Source organism: Mytilus edulis, chromosome 2 (assembly GCF_963676685.1).
Source record: "Mytilus edulis chromosome 2, xbMytEdul2.2, whole genome shotgun sequence".
Lineage (NCBI taxonomy): Eukaryota > Metazoa > Mollusca > Bivalvia > Mytilida > Mytilidae > Mytilus > Mytilus edulis.
Window position 1 is genome coordinate 27,858,565 of NC_092345.1, and position 20,546 is coordinate 27,879,110.

Sequence of the window (20,546 nt, forward strand, 5' to 3'; positions counted from 1 at the left end):
TCTAGCTGCTTAACAATTATATTTAAAATATTTAAAAGAATCTTTCGTCATAGTGCATTATAACTAAAAACAATTCAACGAAGTGAATTTGTTCTGTCAATTTAGCAATTACACGAAAAACCCATAAATAATTTTACGATTTCATCCTCTCATTGAAAGCATTTTCCCAGCAAGGCTCCATAGAGTGTAACAAAAGTCTATAGTACCACTGGGACTATACTTAGACTAAAAACTTGTATACAAGAACTTTCAATCTATGGAAATGTGTTTCGGCTGCGGAAATGTCTCATATTCAAATTAAAATCAACTGACCGATGACTAAGGATCACTAAGACAAACAATAGACTTATATATTTTACAACCATTTCATAATTTCATCATAATCATAAAAATGCTTCCAAGAAAATATAGACGAGACTCAATTTCTACTTCCGTAGTAAACTCGAAACAAATTTATTTCAACGTCTTTCCTATAGTTGTGCCACAATACAAAATGATTAGTTATGGGTCATCTTTAAAATTACTTTTAAGACCTAATGCTTTTATTTTAGTTTGTATCTAATAGTATTGTTTGTTACCGATTAAGCATGGTTCATTTCTGTTGCACGTGTGTATATACCGAGTATTCAATCGCCATATTCGGCTGCTCTGCGATGTCTGCGCTGGCATTCATTATTGGGAGGGCATGTATATTTGTGGGGGCTACACATGTGTACATGCAGGTATTGACAGTTTTGTATGAACATAATCGGAGAGATCGCAAATATGGTTTTGGCGTACTTTGATACCTCAATAAGCAATTTGCTCTGTTTTTTTTTTTTACTTTCAGCATTGGTTCCATTCTCAAAAGCTATCCTTTCCAAACTATCGTAATACGTTTTAAACACCATGTATACTTTATACCTTAAAACTTTTATTACCTTTCAAATATATTTTTACGTTTAAGATCAGTCCTAAAATAAGAATTGGCGATGTTTTCGTCAGTATTGTCTAATTGGATTTTCTTTTACAACCACCGTACCATTTACAATCCAAAGTATACGTCTTATCAAAAATGATTTTGTAACCTTTGAAGTATATATTTAAGTTAAATTGCACAGCTGAATAATCAGTCCTAAAATAAAATTTGACCCTTATATATTTATATGCCCTAATTGGCTTTTCTTGCGCAACCACTTAAATTCCAATGTATACTTTTTGTAACCTAAAATAAATTGTATTTCCTTTGAAGTATATTTTTAAGTAAAAGTGCAAAGCTTATATAAGTACACAAATAATTTGTGTGCTTCATTATATACAAAGATTTCAAAAAGATACACAGATATATACAAATATGTTCCTCCAAATAAAGCAATTTCATTTAAATATATAATTTTTGACTTTCTTATTAGGTTAAATAACAATGACCGACACAGCCCAATACAAATATTAATAAATTTTACATTAGTGTGTACTTTAAGAAGTCAGTTGAGTCGGTTAATTTATTCTTATCAGCATACAAACTAAATTGACAATTCAAAATTTTAAAAATAATGCTTATTGCAAAGAAATTACAACGCAAAAAAATCAATTAAGAAAGAGGCCCCCTTTATTGAAGAATTCATATTAACAGTAAAACGTGTTGCAGTTGAATTAAATTACACCAATTGATTTTTTTTCAAACTAAGAATAGTATTTTTGTAATATTTAATATCAGAACATTGGTTTGAGGTTTGTCAGGATGTTAGAAACAACCCTAATGCTACATTGAACCAAGAGCTTATGCCTGCATCCCTTAAAGTTGCAGAATGTATACAAAAACGAATCTATAGTATAAAATCATTTGCATTCTTCTTCAACATACTAAAATAGCATTTTAAAATCTTCTTTTAAATAGTTGCATATGCATGTACAGATTGATCATGAGTCGTAGTACGTTAAACATGTATTTTCGCGTTAAAAAAGGAGCTCATCTGAGTATATTACTCCACGTGAAACATATATTAACATAGATATACTCAAACATGTTATTCAAAGTTTTAAAATATTAACTTATTAAAAGGGGCAAACTTTACAACATGAAACTCAGTTTTTTATGTCTTCGATGCCAAACTTTGGTCGCGAATTGGTTTGCTTTACGTCCAGCGGCAAATATTCCATGCATATTCAGGTCAAATGATAAATTACTAAATAAACCAGACATTTTGTATATGCTCTGCAAATTCTTATGATCAGGTTTAACCCGGATTAAAAGTTTTCAATGAACAATCACTTAAACATGGGGGTTTGATGGATAGGCGAAACATACATGTATTGCTTAAAACAGACCGCCTACGGGTCCCTTGGTTTCAAGTTGGTTTTTTTTTAAATTTACACGAGGCATCGGATTTAACAGGTCATTGCTTCAGATTAACACACGCACCAAAGCGAAAGTGACACCACTTTTTAGCATGGTTTTTACTATCGTATGGAAAAGTCCAGATGACCATACCTCTATATTACAGTCAATTCGGGAAGAAAATGGAACCAAATCGAAGGATTTCAAATTTGTTCAGCCGTATGACAAAACTCACAACACAAATCTTCAATATATATAAATTAAAAGAGATGTTGGTATATATGTCAATGAGACAACATCCCAAACACACAACAAAACAGGCTATCCCTTGAAACCATTTGCGAGTATCATGTCTTGAGGACTTGAGGAACGATAATAGTCCTTCGGAAGGGGACGATAAATTGCGGACCCGTGTTGTGTTAAGAGTGAGCAATATCTCTTCAACGTAAAAGACACTCATGCATGTAGATTTCGAAAAAGAGCCGACTAAAGCCGCTACAAGGCAGTACTCGCACCAGCAAATTGGAGAGGGATTAATATAAGTTGCAATAACTTGTTTCCCAATCCACTATAAATAAATATGTTTAAACTAAACTAATAAGTAGTGAAGTGACGAAACACGCTAGGACTGCAAAAGTTCTACTGACTACCTGTAGTCTCGCTATTGTCATTTTAAAAAGGCTCCATTTGTGATACTGTTTACAATTTCTTATTACTTAAATCATTCTCGAATGTGCCGATCTGCGAAATAACACATTTAAGTATACAGCCTTATTTCTTCAGGGATAAGTTTCTGAATGTACATAGTGGCAGTATAGTTTAACACACCACCACGTTTTCCAAAAGAAATCGTTCATGCAAACATTTAATCTGCTAAATTACACCAGTATTTAATCAAATTAAAGATATCGCAAAGCATGTTACAAGACTGTATTTAACACAAAATAGATGATTTGTAGCTATTATCTGTCTATGTCGATACTTGAAGGCTACATAGCAGTTTTAATCTTTCTTACAACTATACAATTCTACTTAATTGTAAAGATTAATTAATTGATTGTTGTTTGCTTAACGTCCAGTGGCAAATATTCCATGCATGATCAAGAAGAGAACAAACTAGTAATGTGTATACATGTAATATGTATAGGTCTTAAAATAAAGACAGACCTGAATGAAGGGAGGGTAATTTGAAATGTCACCGGAAAATGAGAATATTCTGATTAGGGCCGAAATGTAGCCTTTCAATTTGCCACCTACGAACACTTAATAGAGTCGCTTCAGAAGGCGTGGCACGAAATATCAGATTTAACGTCCCCGTTCTGTCTGGACTGAGATGTATATTTACAAAATCCGCACAAACAAAAAGAACTTAAAAACCAGTAAGATATTATGATTAAAACAACGCAAAAAAGGGGAATTCGCTATTTTAAAATTAAATCATCTCTCTTTGTACAGTTTAGGTAGGTGATTTATACCAAGAGTGCTTGAATCTGTGATTCAGATTTTAAAGCAGGATAGAAAGGATGGTGATGATATTTAAATTCATGTTCTTGTAACAGGCAAATAGTCATACGTTAATTAATTTTCAGTACATAAAGGTTAATATTCTAAATGCAGTAAACAAAACAAATACAAATTGTTTAAATTAAAGGTATCATGTACAATCTATTTCAGCTGATATCTGTGATTCTTATCTTTCCAAAAACAAAAAAATGGTATTTTGCTTTTTTGCTATTAAAACATTTGAAATTTCTCTCTTTATAGGATATAGAACACAAATATATCCGAATGGCTTCTGTATGCAAACAGATTGTTGATTGTGTTTTCAATTTAATCCTTTATCAAAATAGCAATAAAGTTTTCTCTTTTTCAAAGTCGAATGCTTGTTTTCATCGAACAAATTAAAAAAATATACGAATCGCAAATCATGTTGCATTTTTGAACCGTAAAACGCATGGCGGTTTAGACAAGGTTTTTGATATACGTGTGTGTAGCTTTTGATTCAATGAACTTGGAGTAGGAAATTGCCAATCAAATGGAAATCCAAATTATATCATAGCGTTTGTATACCTTACGATCGATTTCACCTTTTGTTAATTGCTGTAAGGTATTACTGTCAAATTTGCATATTTTCTTTGTAACTTAGTCTTTTGTCCAAAGATAAAAGACAAAATACGTTTTACAGGAAGAACTAAACTCGCAACAATAAAACCGTTTTCTTGTCGGAAAGCATACCAGTGGCATTCAAAGTGATTAAATATAAATTAGCGACAGTAATTACCAAAATTCAAAAAAATAATTTGAGGAAATTCTGAAACACGATTGAAGAATTAATCAAAGTGGATACGAAACTAAACCAATAATCGTGCTTTTTCTCATGCACTTTAATTTTACATATAGATGGAAAGCATCTGATTGAGGACACTCCTTAATGTGATTTTTGTCCTTGTGATGTTATAAAAAATTGTCGGCATACTTTTTTCGAAAAGTACAGACTGTGCCACATACATTGTCAACCTTTGTGTTTTTGTTCAAAAAGGATGGTGTTTACATATTTCGTCCATCTTGAAATCAATCGCCGTCAGGAAAGTGTTTGCAAACATGCACTTGACAACTTCAGAAGCAAGGATATGATTAATTTGAAAACAATTAGTCTTTTTAAAATATGCTCACTGCATTAGCTTTTCTCTAGAGGATGAGCGTCTAAATCTTGTTTTGATTTCATAATAGATTTACTTCTGCTACCATTTCCGCATACAGAATAGAAACGTGCTAAAAATGTCAACCCCTTATTGCGATCGGAAGGTGCAAATGAAAAAAAAAACGTCAGTTTCTTTTTCACAAACTCTATATTCAAAGCCTTCTATAATATATGCAGGAATCAAGTTCCTATAGAATCTATGAAATACTTACAAAATAAAATCTACTTGACGACAACAAAAGGTTCTTTAATACTTTGTTTGGAACTGAAGGGACGCTCGTCAAAGTTGGAATATGTTACAAAGTCGTAAATCATGTTTGACATTTTCTGGAAAATGTGGCTCTTGACGATAATAGACACAAAACAGTTTTGGACAATAGTTTATGACATCATAACTGTTACCGTGTATAATTTCTGAATTTGATCAATTCTCTACGGTTTCTCTAAATTTCATCTTGAGAGATTGGCAGATTTGATAGTTTTATGACGTGCTCATGTTGGCATTGTTTCACTATCTGACAGCGAGGCTTCTCAAAGGTACATCTTTAGATTTGTTGGGTTTGCGCAGAAGTTTCATAAGGAATCGAAAACATGACAACTTAGCATAAGTTCGTAACCCTTCAAGATTTTTTGTCAGTATTTTCGTTAACGACTTTGTTAGAGACCATGTGTTTTACTGGTGTCAATGGATGCACTTCGTCATTAACACGTGGGACATACTTTAGCCATGCACTTTCAAATTATAAATCCAACAGAATGTTGCTACATTTAAGCAAATGAAAGATATTTTATACATGTAAAGAACAACATTCTTAACCAAAGCTTAAATTTGGAAATCAAATTATAAATTTCGGATTCAAATTAATTAAGCTTAGTTGACAATGTTCGTAGTTGCAAACTTTTACGAAATCTGAACGTTTCCAACACTTTTGTCTTTTTGTACGGAAATATGAAAAATTGTCAGAAAAAATGTTTAAAGTCTATCATATGAGATAAATTTTACCGAAAGAGTGAACAAATGCAGGTACATGTTCATGTGTAACTCCTAGTAAAAAAATAACATTTTTTTCATAAAACGTATGATACTACTAGTATACATACAACTTAACCCAGATATCAGAAGAAGTATAAACATATACTATATATTAAGTGCCTAAAAAATCAACCTAACAATGTTAAAGTAGATCTGATTCATAATAGTTGTATGTATGTGTATATGTATTTATCATGTATATGAGATATATAAAATGTTTGTCAATACAAACCTAGATTGCTGCTCTTTAAGGAATAAAATACTAAGTATTCCAAGATTTCACGTGTTCTCTTAGTAACTCCGCAACATAATTTTACTGAATAAGTAAACGATGTTTAAGTAATTTGGTGGCATCCTCTTGAAACTTAATTCAAAAGTAATATTGATCGGCTCTTTTGTATCCTTTTCCCTCTTTTTCTCGAACAAGTCCTTAAAATTTGGATGGTAAGACATAAGTCATAAAGAAAAGGACCGAGATAAACCAAAATAGATGATAACAAGACATAATACGTCGAAATGAAAAGGGCCGAGACAAATCGAATAAGCTGAAACCCGAGGTCAGCTTTGTGAGAAATATGTGTTTTCCTCATCCGAATGGGTTAAAAGTTTTCAGTTGTGATATTACAAAGATAGTCACAGGGTTTTACCCTAAACAAAATCCAAATTATCAAAGAAAACCAAAGCTTTGCCTCTGATAAGTAGTGAATGTTTTTGTAATCATTGGACTCAGATGGTTTAAGTTTGTTTTTGCTTTATGCTTTTTGTTACTATCCAAACTTGAAAAAGTATACAGAAAAAACACTTCAAACTCTTAGCGCTATCTGCTAAGCTGGTATTTCTTTAACTCGTTTCATGGCTACTGCGCGTAACGTCAATTTTGATATCATGCTATTCTTTTGGCTATATCAAAGACGGTACCATGCTGTTGCAGGCACTCTTTTTCAATCTGGAAATATGTCATTTATGAAATATAACGTTACATTGTAATCTTTAAAGTATGTTTTTCTGAGTATCTACTGATTTTTAAGCTTACAGAAACATCTGACTGTAATGCGAATGCCGTCAGTTTGACAAATTGAATCTTACGAACGTAAAGCGAAATCATAGATGAAATTTACAGCGTTTTTCATATTAGCAGACATATAAAGATATTATTATATTATAACTGTATTTCAAGAGCCTCGATATGACAGGGGGTCATTTCTACACTTTGCGTTCTTCTTTTAACGTTGTTATCCACTTCATTAAGGTAATTATGCGATAATCTGAAGTATTCTGAACTATAAATAGAACCAGAAGGTTTATTGACACAATGTACTTTTGCTTGAGAAGAGCCTGGATCGTTTTTATTTTGCACACATAACAATTTTTCACTTTATATTTAATGTTTTTCCACAGACTTGAAAGTTATATTAAGAGTTCACTTCATATTCAAATGATCTTTTAAAAAAAATATTCCTTCCAAATATCACCTTTAATTTATCTTTCTTCTTTCCAATTTATGGTGTAGTCAATACAATATATTAATTGGACTCTTGGTGAAACTTGTAACAAGCAAGATAAGATGAATAAATATTATTATGTTGTTAAAAAAAAAAAAAAAAAATTTACAACTTAAAAAAAAAAAAAATACAATATATTAATAATGTTCTGTAATTTCGAAAGAAACAATTAAATTGATGTTTTATACCTTTAACTGTTGAAAACAGTAAAAAAAAAAAGACAAAATAGTTGCAGTTTTATAGGTTCATGACTCATTAAAGTCGACAAGGCAAATCATAAAAAAAATAAAAAATATTTTTGGCCATTTATGTTCCATATTGAATTCAGATTTTTACACAGTTTCCACATCCGTGTCTTTTAACCAATCACCAAAATGGGACATAGTTCCTTTTCAGTCTTCAGTTCAAAAATCAAATGTTTAATTCATTTAAATTGAAAGTGAATCTCAATCACAAATATATAGACGATGACCCCGGATAATCAGAAATCATAAATAATTTTGTTTAATAATCTTTGCCTGCCTTTTTATTTATTAATATTTGCATGAAGTTACATGATTTGTAAATGATAGTCGGTTAAAGATCTCATCAGAGCTCGTGTTTCTCTATTTTTGTGTACATATAAAAAAGAAGATGTGGTATGATTGCCAATGAAGCTCCACAAGAGACCAAATGACACAGAAATTAAAACAACTATATATGCCAACTTTAATCAAAATTTACTTACTTTAATACCAATGATATCAGAGTTATTGAGAATATTTACAAACATACTTTATGCGTTGCTATTCGGTACGACTTTTTGCACTCAGTATTTACATATTTTAAATATATCAAAATAAAAAAATGTATAACAATCCTATGACATAATACCAGAAATAAAACTTCCAAGATGTCTCAAAACATTTCGTTTAAAACAATTCTTAGGTACAAAAAAACAAGAAATAAGGCTTCTAAGATGTCTCAAAATAATTATTAAAAAACAATTCTTAGGTACAAAAAAACAGGAAATAAAACTTCCAAAACTTAATAATTCCAGTTCGACTGAGGACAAAGCTCTGCCAACCACTGACGTTAATAAGACAGCTCTGTAGAGACAATTTGTGTGTCGCATGTCCTAAGACAGCTGAATCCGTTCGGTAACAGCATTTAAAGGCATATACAAGTCTCGGTTTTTATAAGATGAAAAAGCCATCCATCATTGCCTTGCTTCAATAGTAGGACTGAGACAATGAAGTTACACTGACAACTGCTACTTTCTACAATAAAGATACTGTCGGCTAATTATGACAAATAGGCAAATGATACAGGGACGTGCTGAAGAAAATCATAGCTCTCTTTGTCCAGTTGTTTTGAGGTCTGTAAATAGTGTTCACAAATTAAGTTTCTTAATCTGAACTCCATATTGGATTAGGGTATTATATGACAAAGGGAAAGACTCAAGAATCTGCTTTTTTGATTTGATAAGGTATTGAAAATTTGTGATGTGAAAAATGAAGATAAATGGAGTCTTATTAAATCAAATATTGATTGGTGATTTAGTTAATGAATTAAATAAAGTCTAACTTTTGTGGAGGTTATGTCTGACACGTTGATACTGAAAAACAGAAAAAAAATCTTGAAGATCGGGCATTGTACCGTATTATTGTTGACGTTTTGTGCAGGGTTCACAATGAATTGTTTGTCAACTGATTTTGAAAAGTAAGATGCAATTTGCTGATATGAAATTTTCGTAATTGTGAATATCAGGAACGCGTTTTCACTACCCTCACCATGGTTCTGTATATTATTAAATAAATTTAATGGACCTCATTTCTCAATTTCTGCCTTACAATCTTGTCATAAATTCTAATATAAGCGGCGTTGCTTTTTCATCTTTAAAATAATAATAATTTTTTTTAAGAAAGTAATAAAATATTTTTTATTGACAAAATCAACAATGTCCTTATGACTTTATTTTCTAATCTTCTTCAGATCTGTTTTGAAAAAAATTAGAAAAAAAAAAATTAACAGAAATTTATTTTAGGATAAAATCTTGTATTAAAAGTACAGACAACTGTATATTTTTGAACAGTAATAAGATCACGGACATGGTATCTGCCTGAACACCTTCTAACCAAAATAATCTCACATATTTTAATGAATATCAAGATATCATCTTCAACGGATCAAATAATTGTCATATTAATGTCATTTTTTAACCCGTCAAAATGTTGTAGTCATCTGTAAGATACATTAATTCAGATTACAATGTATAATAAAGTTTTGAAGAAAACACATCTACGTTTCAAATGCATTAGAAAACGAAATTAGGGGACATTTTATATGAAAATATTAAAAGTTTAATCGAGAACTTGTTTGGAACGGGTTGTATCATTTTATTTACAATTTACGATTTCTATTTGGGGCGTACACTCGCAACATTTTCCCATAGTGAATTATTCAATGGAATTAAATGGTGAATACTTTGATACTTCAGAATAAAGTGAAGCATAATAAATGTTCCCGTACGGTACAAACTTTCCTTCTCATCCTTTTAATCATTTTAAAATTCGATAAATGCACCCAACAGCTCCTTTAACAATACGTTTACATTTGAAAATAGAAACCGTTTTTGTTGTGATTTACGATCTCCTAAATCAAATTTATTGGTATCCAACCAACAAAAATTTACTAGTCTACAAAAGAGCAGTTAAATGAATATTTCTACTTAAATCGTAATAAAATAACACTTTACATGAAAGCATGTGCGAACTGAAACGATATAAAGCTTTCCCTGTCTGATTTATTATCCCATGAATTAAAACGCATCTGCAACATTCGGGGTGCATTCCTTATCGATGATTTAAAAAGCCCGGATGGAAAGTGGCAATAGGCACGTGGGGACTGTGATTTATGATTTTTCGCATGAAAAAGCTTGTTTTATGGGAAAGTTAATTGACAATAAAATCCAATCCGATTTAGTATAGTAAGCAGTGATGATATAAAGTATCAGACAACCTGTTTGTACAATATATAAAGTAAAGAGTCGGAACAAAGATGTCATGTTATTAAAGCAAATTACATATTGATTTCAGATTAGTTTCAGAAAGTAGATTGTAGCACAATGCTTGGGAGAAAGACACCGTTGAGGACTAAAGGTCAAAACCACGTGTTACGCTGGTATTTTTAGCAATGTATCAAAAATGAAAAGTGTCAAGTGTGTGTTTTACCTCTTTATAATGGCTGTATTGTATGCACAAGGTTTATTTCCTACCTCTGACTACACGAATAGAGCTATTCTATAATGCAACTCCGTCATTGCCAGTAAAATAATATATGCCCTTGACATATATATACGCAGGCAAATGCAGCAGTCTGTACTATTGAACAGATGCTCAACCCCTTTTATACAAATATATAAATTTTTAAATTTTACAGCAAAATCGATTTAAAATAGTGACAGGTTTTTGATGTTTTAGAGATCGCATTCATTCTAATCTATGCGAGACTTTTAAAAGTACAAGGCGGCGGCTTACCGCATATGTAAATGTATACAACATTCTTAAAAGCCAGTACATTTCAATAAAAATTATATCTGGGACATTGAATTAAAAAAGTAACTTAGTCTAAAACCTAAACATTTTTTAATTTATTTCTTGGTGTTTTATGGCACTTTCTCTGACATAATTTTGGGAGTAAACTATCAGTGATGCGTAAATTCGATAATAATTTTCGAGGGTAAAACAAATGTTATTTGTGTCTGCAGATATTTTTTTTTGAAGTGTCAAAAATATTTAAAACTTTTTACATACTTTACTTGCTCAACTTTTGACCAGATGTACATCAAGCAATTTTGACAGCCTTTATGCTAACTATAATATAATTAACGACAGCTAAGAAAATCTTGAGAAGTTCAGCATGCACAATATTAAAATTTAGTCTGTTCTTACTCGCTGCCAAAGTTCTTTGACCCGTTTAGTACGTCAACATAAATATACTTCATCCATTAAGCTGCATACCTGGTTCGTTACTAAAACTTAATTTTTACCTTGGAAAGATTTCCGAATTTTGTAAATTACTCTGTCAGTTCTCGTCTCGTCTTGATCAGTTTCATGTCATTCTAAATGTCAGTTTCACTTCTTCCGGTTTAGTTTACAGAAATCTATTGGTATACTAATCGTGGATGAAAAGGCATCACTTTGTATTCCTTGGATTATCGTTGCTATAAAACAGCCACATAAAAAAAATATTTGCTCATTTTTTATCAGAAAATTCTACACCGAAAGGTTAATTTGAAGATTTTTCATCTATCTTGTATGCATCTTTGCGGAAGCAGTGTTTGAAACGATATTTCTCCACGTGTAATTATCATCTTTAAACTCATTTGTTAAAAAATCCTTCGTTGTGGATTTATCATAATTTTTGACAGAGCAAATTGAGCGCCTTTCTCATCTAACGAAACGAAAAACTTCACAGAAATGATAAATATTTCACACTATGAGAATAATATTTATCTTCAAAAACTCAAACGTTAATACAAATGTTCAGTTGTATTAAAAGTACAACATTCCATCAGTGGGAAATTGCATTCAACCATAACGGTTAAAATTGCACAAAAGAAATCGCTAAGTCTGTTTCATAGCTGAATTTTATCAAGCTGTTATAAGAATAGGAGTGGTATATTTCAGATGGTGTATTCGTGAACTTGTTAAACTAATAGTTTATACATCAAGAAATTCAATAAAATGAATAAGAAATATGAAACCTTGATTCTGTTTAATACCTTTTATCTCAAGCCTTTGTTGTCAACAAGTGGGATGACAGGGACAAAGGGGAATAACTCAATATCATATTTTAATTTTCTTTGACACAATTTAAATATCATAAGTGGTTTGTTCTATAATTGTTTAATTTAGATCAGAGGCAAACAATACCATAGAATATATGTTCCGCATTGCTTAGTTATCGAATTCAGTTAACAATAAACGAAAAACAGATACAGCAACCAGCGCCAACCACTGAATGTCAGGCTCCCCTTCCCCTGGAATAAAATACTAGGAGCCCTGATAAAAAATACTATGAGAGATATTAAAAGTCGTGATTTAGATTAATGCGTTGGCTATGAAAGTCTTGAAGAGTCGTGGCACCTAATAATGTCCCAGAGACAGATGTGCTTTAGTCAGTCTTCCTCAAGGCACTAGTTTTTAGAAGATTAGGAATTACAAAGTTGCCCATACTTCCTGGTTTTGGACGGGCACATCACTGAAAGAATGTGACGAGTTAAACATGTTTATGGACGCACCAAACTCACCTCACCTGCATGGGCCAATGATGTTATATTAATACAGGGTGTAAAACCAGATTGGAAATGCCTAGACTCGTAAAATCGACACGAGGACTGTATGTTGCCATCTATGTCTTTTTTTCATTTTTCTGTTTGGGTTGGTGTCTCTTGAACGTTTACCCCATATCTCATTTTATTCATATATGATTGCATAAATATGAAATCGAAATACTGACAATCGAGTAGGCAGTTTGACCATGTTACATGTAAGACGCAACTAGTAGCATTTAAATCAGACTTGTTGTCTGATCTTTGGTCGGTTTGTTGTCTATTTGACACATTCCCCATTTCCATTCTAAACTTTATTAGATCTAGAACATACGGTAAAAATTGGTTGCCATCAATTGGAAGCTTGCTATCATATGTGTTACTCACTTTAAAGCACGTATTTGTATTACCATCATGCTCGTTCAACAAATAACAAATAAAGTAGAAAACAAACTTATGTTCAATCTGTCGAGATCGACAATACAGCATACGTCTGTTCTGTGACATACCATACGCAGAATCTGCTCACCCTTCTGGGGCACCTGAGATCATCCCGGTTTTTGTCGTTTTCGTGTTTTTTTGCACAATATTTAGTATCTTTCATATTACGTTTTGAATTCTGTAGTTTGTCTTTTGATTTTTTTTTTGCCATTGCATTTTGTTTATTTTCGACCTATTTGTTTGAATGATCCTTTTGTATCTTTTGCATCTCTTTTAAAGTTAATTTCATATCAGCGTGACAGTCGTATATACCATTTGAACAGTCAAAAGACTCTTTTCAAAGAAACACAGACAACTATATGACCAAAACGAAAACCTATGAAAATACAAAGTTGAAACAACCGTTCCCAACACTTAAAATGACGTTAATGTGGTCCAAACGAGAACCTGCAGAGTAATTTACAGTATTCGGAAATCTTTGAACAAGGTAAAAAATTAAGTTTTAGTAACGAACCAGGTATGCAGCTTAATGGATGAAGTATATTTATGTTGACGTACTAAACGGGTCAAAGAACTTTGGCAGCGAGTAAGAACAGACCAAATTTTAATATTGTGCATGCTGAACTTCTCAAGATTTTCTTAGCTGTCGTTAATTATATTTAGTTTACAGCCTGATATATAAAGAAAATTTAATATGGAATAACAGGAGCTGCACCATGTATTCCTGCGTTATTTAGTAGATCATTGTCTCTGTGAGGCTTATACAAGTATACAACTGCCTTTCAAAACGTGAATATACAGATGCAGTACATTGTCAGTTAAGGTAATTTTACCGGATTCATAATTTGTGACCTTCCCGTATGGTTTTGTGTTGTCTTCTAAATATATAAAAAATCTTGTTGGTTTTCTTTTTTTTAAACAATTTCAAAACACACATATTTTAGGCAGTACTTGAACAGCTGGCGATATTTGGCATCTTATTATTAATGACCTGCCATTAAGCATAAAGAAGTGACACCTAGGACTTTACAGGAAATTTGATTCAGTGAACAGGCTTACATTTTGCAACTTTACACCATATATATATACAACTGCATTTGATCTGAAATTACACGATGTAAATATTAATATTCATGTTTCGTGCCTGGGAATCATTTCACGGCCACAAATGCAGTTAGTATTTCATGGGCGGGCCATACAGAATCTAACATCTATAATTTGTTTATGCAATCTCAAATGAAAATAACGGGTTAATCTATCAAGCTAGGATATTTATAATGAATCAAAATATTTATTTGTAATTGTCTTTAAAAAGTTCTACAGAATAGAGAAAAGAAGCAGGGAAAGTGTCAAAGAGGCAATCCATCCAAAGAGCAGAAAACAACAAAATGCCACCAATGAGTCTTCAACGAAGCCAGCAAATCCTACAACTGTTGTCGGACTTCAGCTGACTACTAAATATCAATGTTCTAGATCTCGCAAAATAGATGCCACACTTAACTCCGAAACATACAAATGAACCAAAATTAAAAAGAAATAATGGGTGTTTTTAGTTATGTAAATTATATGAGAAGTTAATAAACGATGAGCAATTTCTTGTGAAATCCTTTGAAAAACATGCCCAATTCGTTTTAAATTATCTGTCTCAAAGAACCATTGGGATCTATAAGCATCACTCTGTGTCAATCGTCTGTCTGTTATCGTCGGCCGTTAGATTTTTAAAACATCTTCTACTTTGGAACTTTAGGAAAACGTAACCAAAGCTGGCCACAATCATCATTTGATTACTGGTATTTAGAAGGTGTCAGGTGTATCCACCGTCAAACCAGCATGGAGAAGATCGGATCATATGGACAATTGCAAGATATTGCTTATATCTGGTATAGCAACTGAAAATCTGTCTGGGACCAAATGTTCAGAATGTCAAGGTTTATACTACCTTCTAACATATTGAGCATTTTGTCAGACAACTCCTTATGGTAGATTTCGTCATCAAATAACAATTTTTATCAGTTTTGACGTGTTTTTTGTTAATATATTTGAACTTATAACAGATATACAGTTACTTTAAGAAAAATCAGACGCAAGACAAGATCTGCAATAAGTCTGGTTTGGAAATCAGCACAGAAGGCAATAACTGAATAGTAAAAAACATTATGGAATGATCCTACAAAGAAATAGTTAAAATGTTTGGGTAGTTCCACTGAAACAAAGAAGTGAGATCCACTAGGCCATCTTAGTTGAATGTTTTTGTCTGTTTGTTTTGTTTATATTTCTGTCTGCAAAATAATACCATACCGAGGACAAACTTGACAAGATTGATGTCAATACAGAGCCAAACAATACAGCTAAAAAACAAGAACTCCTACACGTGCAAGTAATTATTCATATATTAACTTGTTGTATAAGAATACATAGTAAAGTCTTACAGACACTACCTTGCAAAACGAAGCATGTTAGCATATGTTTCAAACCCTTAGCCAACAGAAATCTGAGATATAGAGGCAGTATATCGACATTTTATGCATCTTATTTTCAACGACTGTTGAGTGATTGACGCAATCAAAAGGGAAAATGACATATTATATTTCAATCTATTATCTCAACATTTACATTTATAAAACAGCTGCAAATTATGATTAATAATGGTTTATTCAATGTTCAGTATCAAATGCAGAAGGATACTGGAGTCTTTTCTCTGAGAGAGTAAAGATAATATTCTTAACTCTGAAAAAAGAGCTGATTTGTAAATTCCAAACACCGAAAGCATTATTAAAACACTGTAACAATTGACCTAAAAGTGCTGCAAAAACGACTACGTCGTGTTCTGAAATTCCATGGAAATAGTGAGTTAAAGCTGTCAGTGATACTGGAGTATTTTCTCGGAGAGTGAAAAGATAATATTCTTAATTCTGAAAAAAATGCAGATATGTAAATTCCAAACACTGGCAGCATTTATAACGCGCTCTAACAATTGACCTAGAGGTATGCAAAAAAGACTATCGTAGTGTTCTTGATTTCCATGCATGGGAAAATGGCGATTTTAAATCTGTCAATGATACTAGTCTTTTCTCTGAGAGAGTTAATATAATGTTTTTAACTCTGTTAAAACAATCAGACTTTAAAATTCCAAATACCGTCATGACTATAGTAAAGCACTCTAACAATTAACTCAGGAATACTACAAACACGACGTCGTGTGTTTAACTCCCCATCAAAATGGCGGAGACAAACCTATCATCTCCACGATAGTCATTCGAGTCCAAATAAAAATATACATACCCGTAACGTGCAAATGTTAAACCCAACAAAACCATATTAACAACAATGGCCTTGAAAATGAAACAATACAAAGGCGAAAAGTATGATAAACAAGACTAACAGTCTGGTCATACAATATCAGGAAATACATCTGTATCCACTTAATGTGGACAGTTATCCCGTTGGTGTCTTTTAAACAAACTATGTTAGTATAATAATCAGTAATTTCTAGTTTTCAAAAGGCAAATGTTTGTTGTATAAAAATTTTTGCCATTTAAATAGTATTGCTAACCTCTTCAATGAATGCTTATTAAAAAACGTCATTTTTTTTTACACAAATGGGAGACAACTCACATATTTTATGAAAATGAGAAACGTGTATGGCATCTTACATTTTTATTTTAAATCGCCTTAAAAGTCTACAACTAATACTCCTCGAAAACTTAATTGTTTATCAGTGAAAAATTCAAACAACATTGCTATATATCATGTATCTCAACGAATATCACTTTAGTAAATCCAATAGAATGAAATTCATAACAGTGTAGCTATGGCCATTCATTGACTGGGGAAAATTAGGTGAACGTTCGTCTGTAATGCCCACTGCTCACGACGTACTTATCATAGAAATTTAAACTGTGAGGTCACCAAAGGTTCTAAACGCCTAAATAAAATAATTAAAAGTACTAATCAGGAATAACCTTTGTTATTTGAAAATAAATATAAATGGCCTTCAACACGGAGTCTTGGCTCACACCGAACAGCAAGCTATAAAGGTTGAATACTTAAAATTCTTTACTTGATTTTTTGTTATGGTTAGACCATCAATTTTCCTAATATGATATCGAACGTTCTTTCAGATTATTTTTTTTACTTAATTGGCTTTAAAAGTTACATTGCATGATGTCGTCTGTTTATGTAGTTCATATGTGTTTTTCGTTTCTCGTTGGTTTTCCCGTTTGAATGGTTTTACACTAGTAGTTTTGGTGCCCTCTATAACTTGCTGTTCGGTGTGAGCCAAGGCGCCGTGTTGCAGGTCGTACCTTGACCTATAATGGTTTACTTTTATGAATTATTACTTGGGAGGAGAGTTGTCTCATTGGCACTCATACCACATCTTCCTATATCTATCTATATCTATACATTTTTTTTTCAACAAAAGAATACATCACAAGAATATAAGTTTTGTAAGAAACGTGAGAAATTGTGTTGGACTTGAAGATAAGGCAAAGTGACAAATATCTGAAAGAATGAAACGTTTTATGGTATTAAACAAAGAAATCAAATGATTTTTTAATTATCCAGAACTCTTCACAAACAAAACCCACATGTATACGCATTGAATAAATAGTAGGCCATTCTTAAATGATCACAACGTAGAAGTAGTTGTGCTCTTAATCAATGAGATATTTTGTGAATTAACCCCATCAACTTAATAGTTTTTTTTACAATGGATAAACCTATTTGTTTTATTATTATTAAATAATATCATCTCTGAACATTATTATTCTTATAAATGACACGGTTGTATGTGATGATTATAATAAATATTTAAAACAAATTCCTTTCAAGCTTTGTAAAAAGAAAGTTTCATTTTATGTATCAGAATGTGTAACAAGTGAATATTTCAATCCCCACTGGAAGGCCTCTGACAGACTGGGTGAGCATAAAATCATAGCCGTTGACAAACAAGTTACAACCTACAAACGTTTTACTGTCGACCACACTGTTATGCAATTAATTCTAATTTGAAATTTCGCATTTCAAGATCAGGAATTTATGTGGTGAATTCAATCCAAGCAGATCATGTAGATTCAAAATATGATGTTTCACTTCTAACATGAAGTAGCGCAATTTTACACACAAGCGGAAGCAACAATTAATTTCCCAATATTCATACAAAGAACAAGAAGTATTCCTCAATTTACTTTTAAATTGCGCAGTGTTCCGGTGTGTTTGATGAGATAAATTCCAGTCATTCGAATGAATCTAAATGTTTCAAATGAAACAGGACATATTGTCCACTAAAGTTATGTTAAATCCGTCTTCATTTGAATACTTTCTTGTCGAGGGGTAACAATAATAAATTTTACCTATTTATCCTAAAACTATTTTATAATTTCCAAAGCGAATTTCATTTGAAACATCCTTATTCCTGAACAACCGACGAAGAACTGCGGCCAAATTTAATATGTAAAGAAAATTAATACAGATATAAAGGATTAAACACAGTGTAGGAAAAAATATATCATGTGTTAGTGTTAGGACGTTTAGTCAATTGTTCTAGACAGTTGGATAAGTCGTTTATATAGCTAAAACTGGTCATTACTTGTCCATTAAAAACCACTTAAGGCTATAAAATAATTATTTGCACACTATGATAAATTACTTTCGACTGAAAATTCTTGTAAATGAAGTTATTTTATGTTATTTTAATTTGAAATTGTAGATTAATGACCGATGAGAAGACCGTATTTTCTCAACCCTTCAGATAAGTCCGATGCATTCCGAATGATTTATAATCTGAAGAAAGACAACAATTTCAGCAGAGGTCGATACAACTCGATTTCTCGTTCATCATGTTTTCGTATGTAAATTAGACGATAATAAAAGTGGAAAATGATTACAATAAATGTGTTTAAACTCAGACTCCTAATTATATCTGTTTGCACAAGATACGATTTGTTCTTCCCGGGATTTTTTTTATAGGGGGAATTGTTATTTTCGAATCTGTCAAGATGATAAATTATTATTATAAAAGGTCGTTTGTCATTTTGGAAGTCGAGTAGACTTAGAGATTCCCCATGGTTTATTTTGTTGTCGGATTCAGACGTTACTAGTAGAGGTATAAAGTAAACTATTGCTAAAAAATTGTGATTCTTGCAAGTACTCAGTGCTTATGCGGTGATATGTTTCTTTTAAAATACCTTTATTTCAGTCATATATGTACATTTATTTGGATTATTTTTCTGTGGCGAAAGGTAAGTTCAGTTCGTTCAAACATTTACATGAGAATAACTCGTCACTAGGACAACCGCCCTTTGGCAGAACTTTTGCTAAAAATCGCTGTTGTGGAACATTATCACTATGTATACATCATTGATGGAAAAATGGCTGCCAGGGGAAAATTGATGGAGTTTAGCAAATCAAATTTATTCCATAAATGAATGTTGAAATTTTCTATATATTCAAATTTGGTATAGAAAAAAACCCAACATTTTTAAGACTTCACTTGATATTGTTTCCCTAAGAAACAGAGTATCTACCATAAATCTGCGCCTGCGTACAGCATCAGAATTTGATGCTACAGTTGGTATTACATATCTAATAAGAATAAAAGAATCTGCAAATTAGTATTTCCCTAATCTTTTGTGTTAATGTATCGATTTGGTTTTTGCATAGATAACGTAACCTTATTAGTCTCTGGCAAATTCTGATAATCTTCCGAAAATTAATACAATTAAATTCCTAAATATTGGCAGTGGATTAAAAAGTATGTATTTTCATTTTTTTTAAAGTATCAGTTTCAAGATATTAAAAAATATCTTGACATTTTTAGACCCGGGAGGGTCTTATATATTCTGTCTTCAAGTTGTTCTGTTTATTTTAGCTGGCTTTTTATAAAAATTCAAAGTGCAGTCTATTTTTACAAATCTACGATATCAAAGCAATAAATTAAGTTCTGCCTGTAAGTCAGAGAATAAATATTAATTATATTTACATACCTATTTTCTATCTAAAACAATTTGTGGGTTTTAAATGTGTGTGAAAAGTAAGTTAAAAGTTATAAAAAAAATAAACTTTCGTTTGACGTATTCCCTCTAGTATAATTTAAAACAACAGTTTCACCAATGGTTAGTGTGATCATACTAGTATATATAGACTTTCATTTTACTTCTTTCATGGTGTGACAGACACAAGATGTTAAGCATAATTAATTTGGTATCTGTTTAACACGACTCTTTCATTAAAATCGA

At 31.7% G+C, this 20,546-nt stretch overlaps 1 protein-coding gene across 2 annotated transcripts in view; it reads right to left on the reverse strand.

Annotated features, from left to right (window-relative positions):
* The window catches only part of LOC139511895 (homeobox protein Hox-D3-like), a 45,831-nt gene that overhangs the window by 7,313 nt on the left and 17,972 nt on the right, over positions 1 to 20,546 (reverse strand). The window contains exon 1 of one of the 2 annotated variants that reach the window (XM_071299043.1): positions 11,584 to 12,199. The exons of the other annotated variant lie outside the window; for it this stretch is intronic. The gene's annotated coding sequence lies outside the window, so the exon portion shown is untranslated. Of the gene's footprint in view, positions 1 to 11,583; positions 12,200 to 20,546 lie in introns of those variants that run through there. 2 annotated transcript variants of the gene reach the window in all.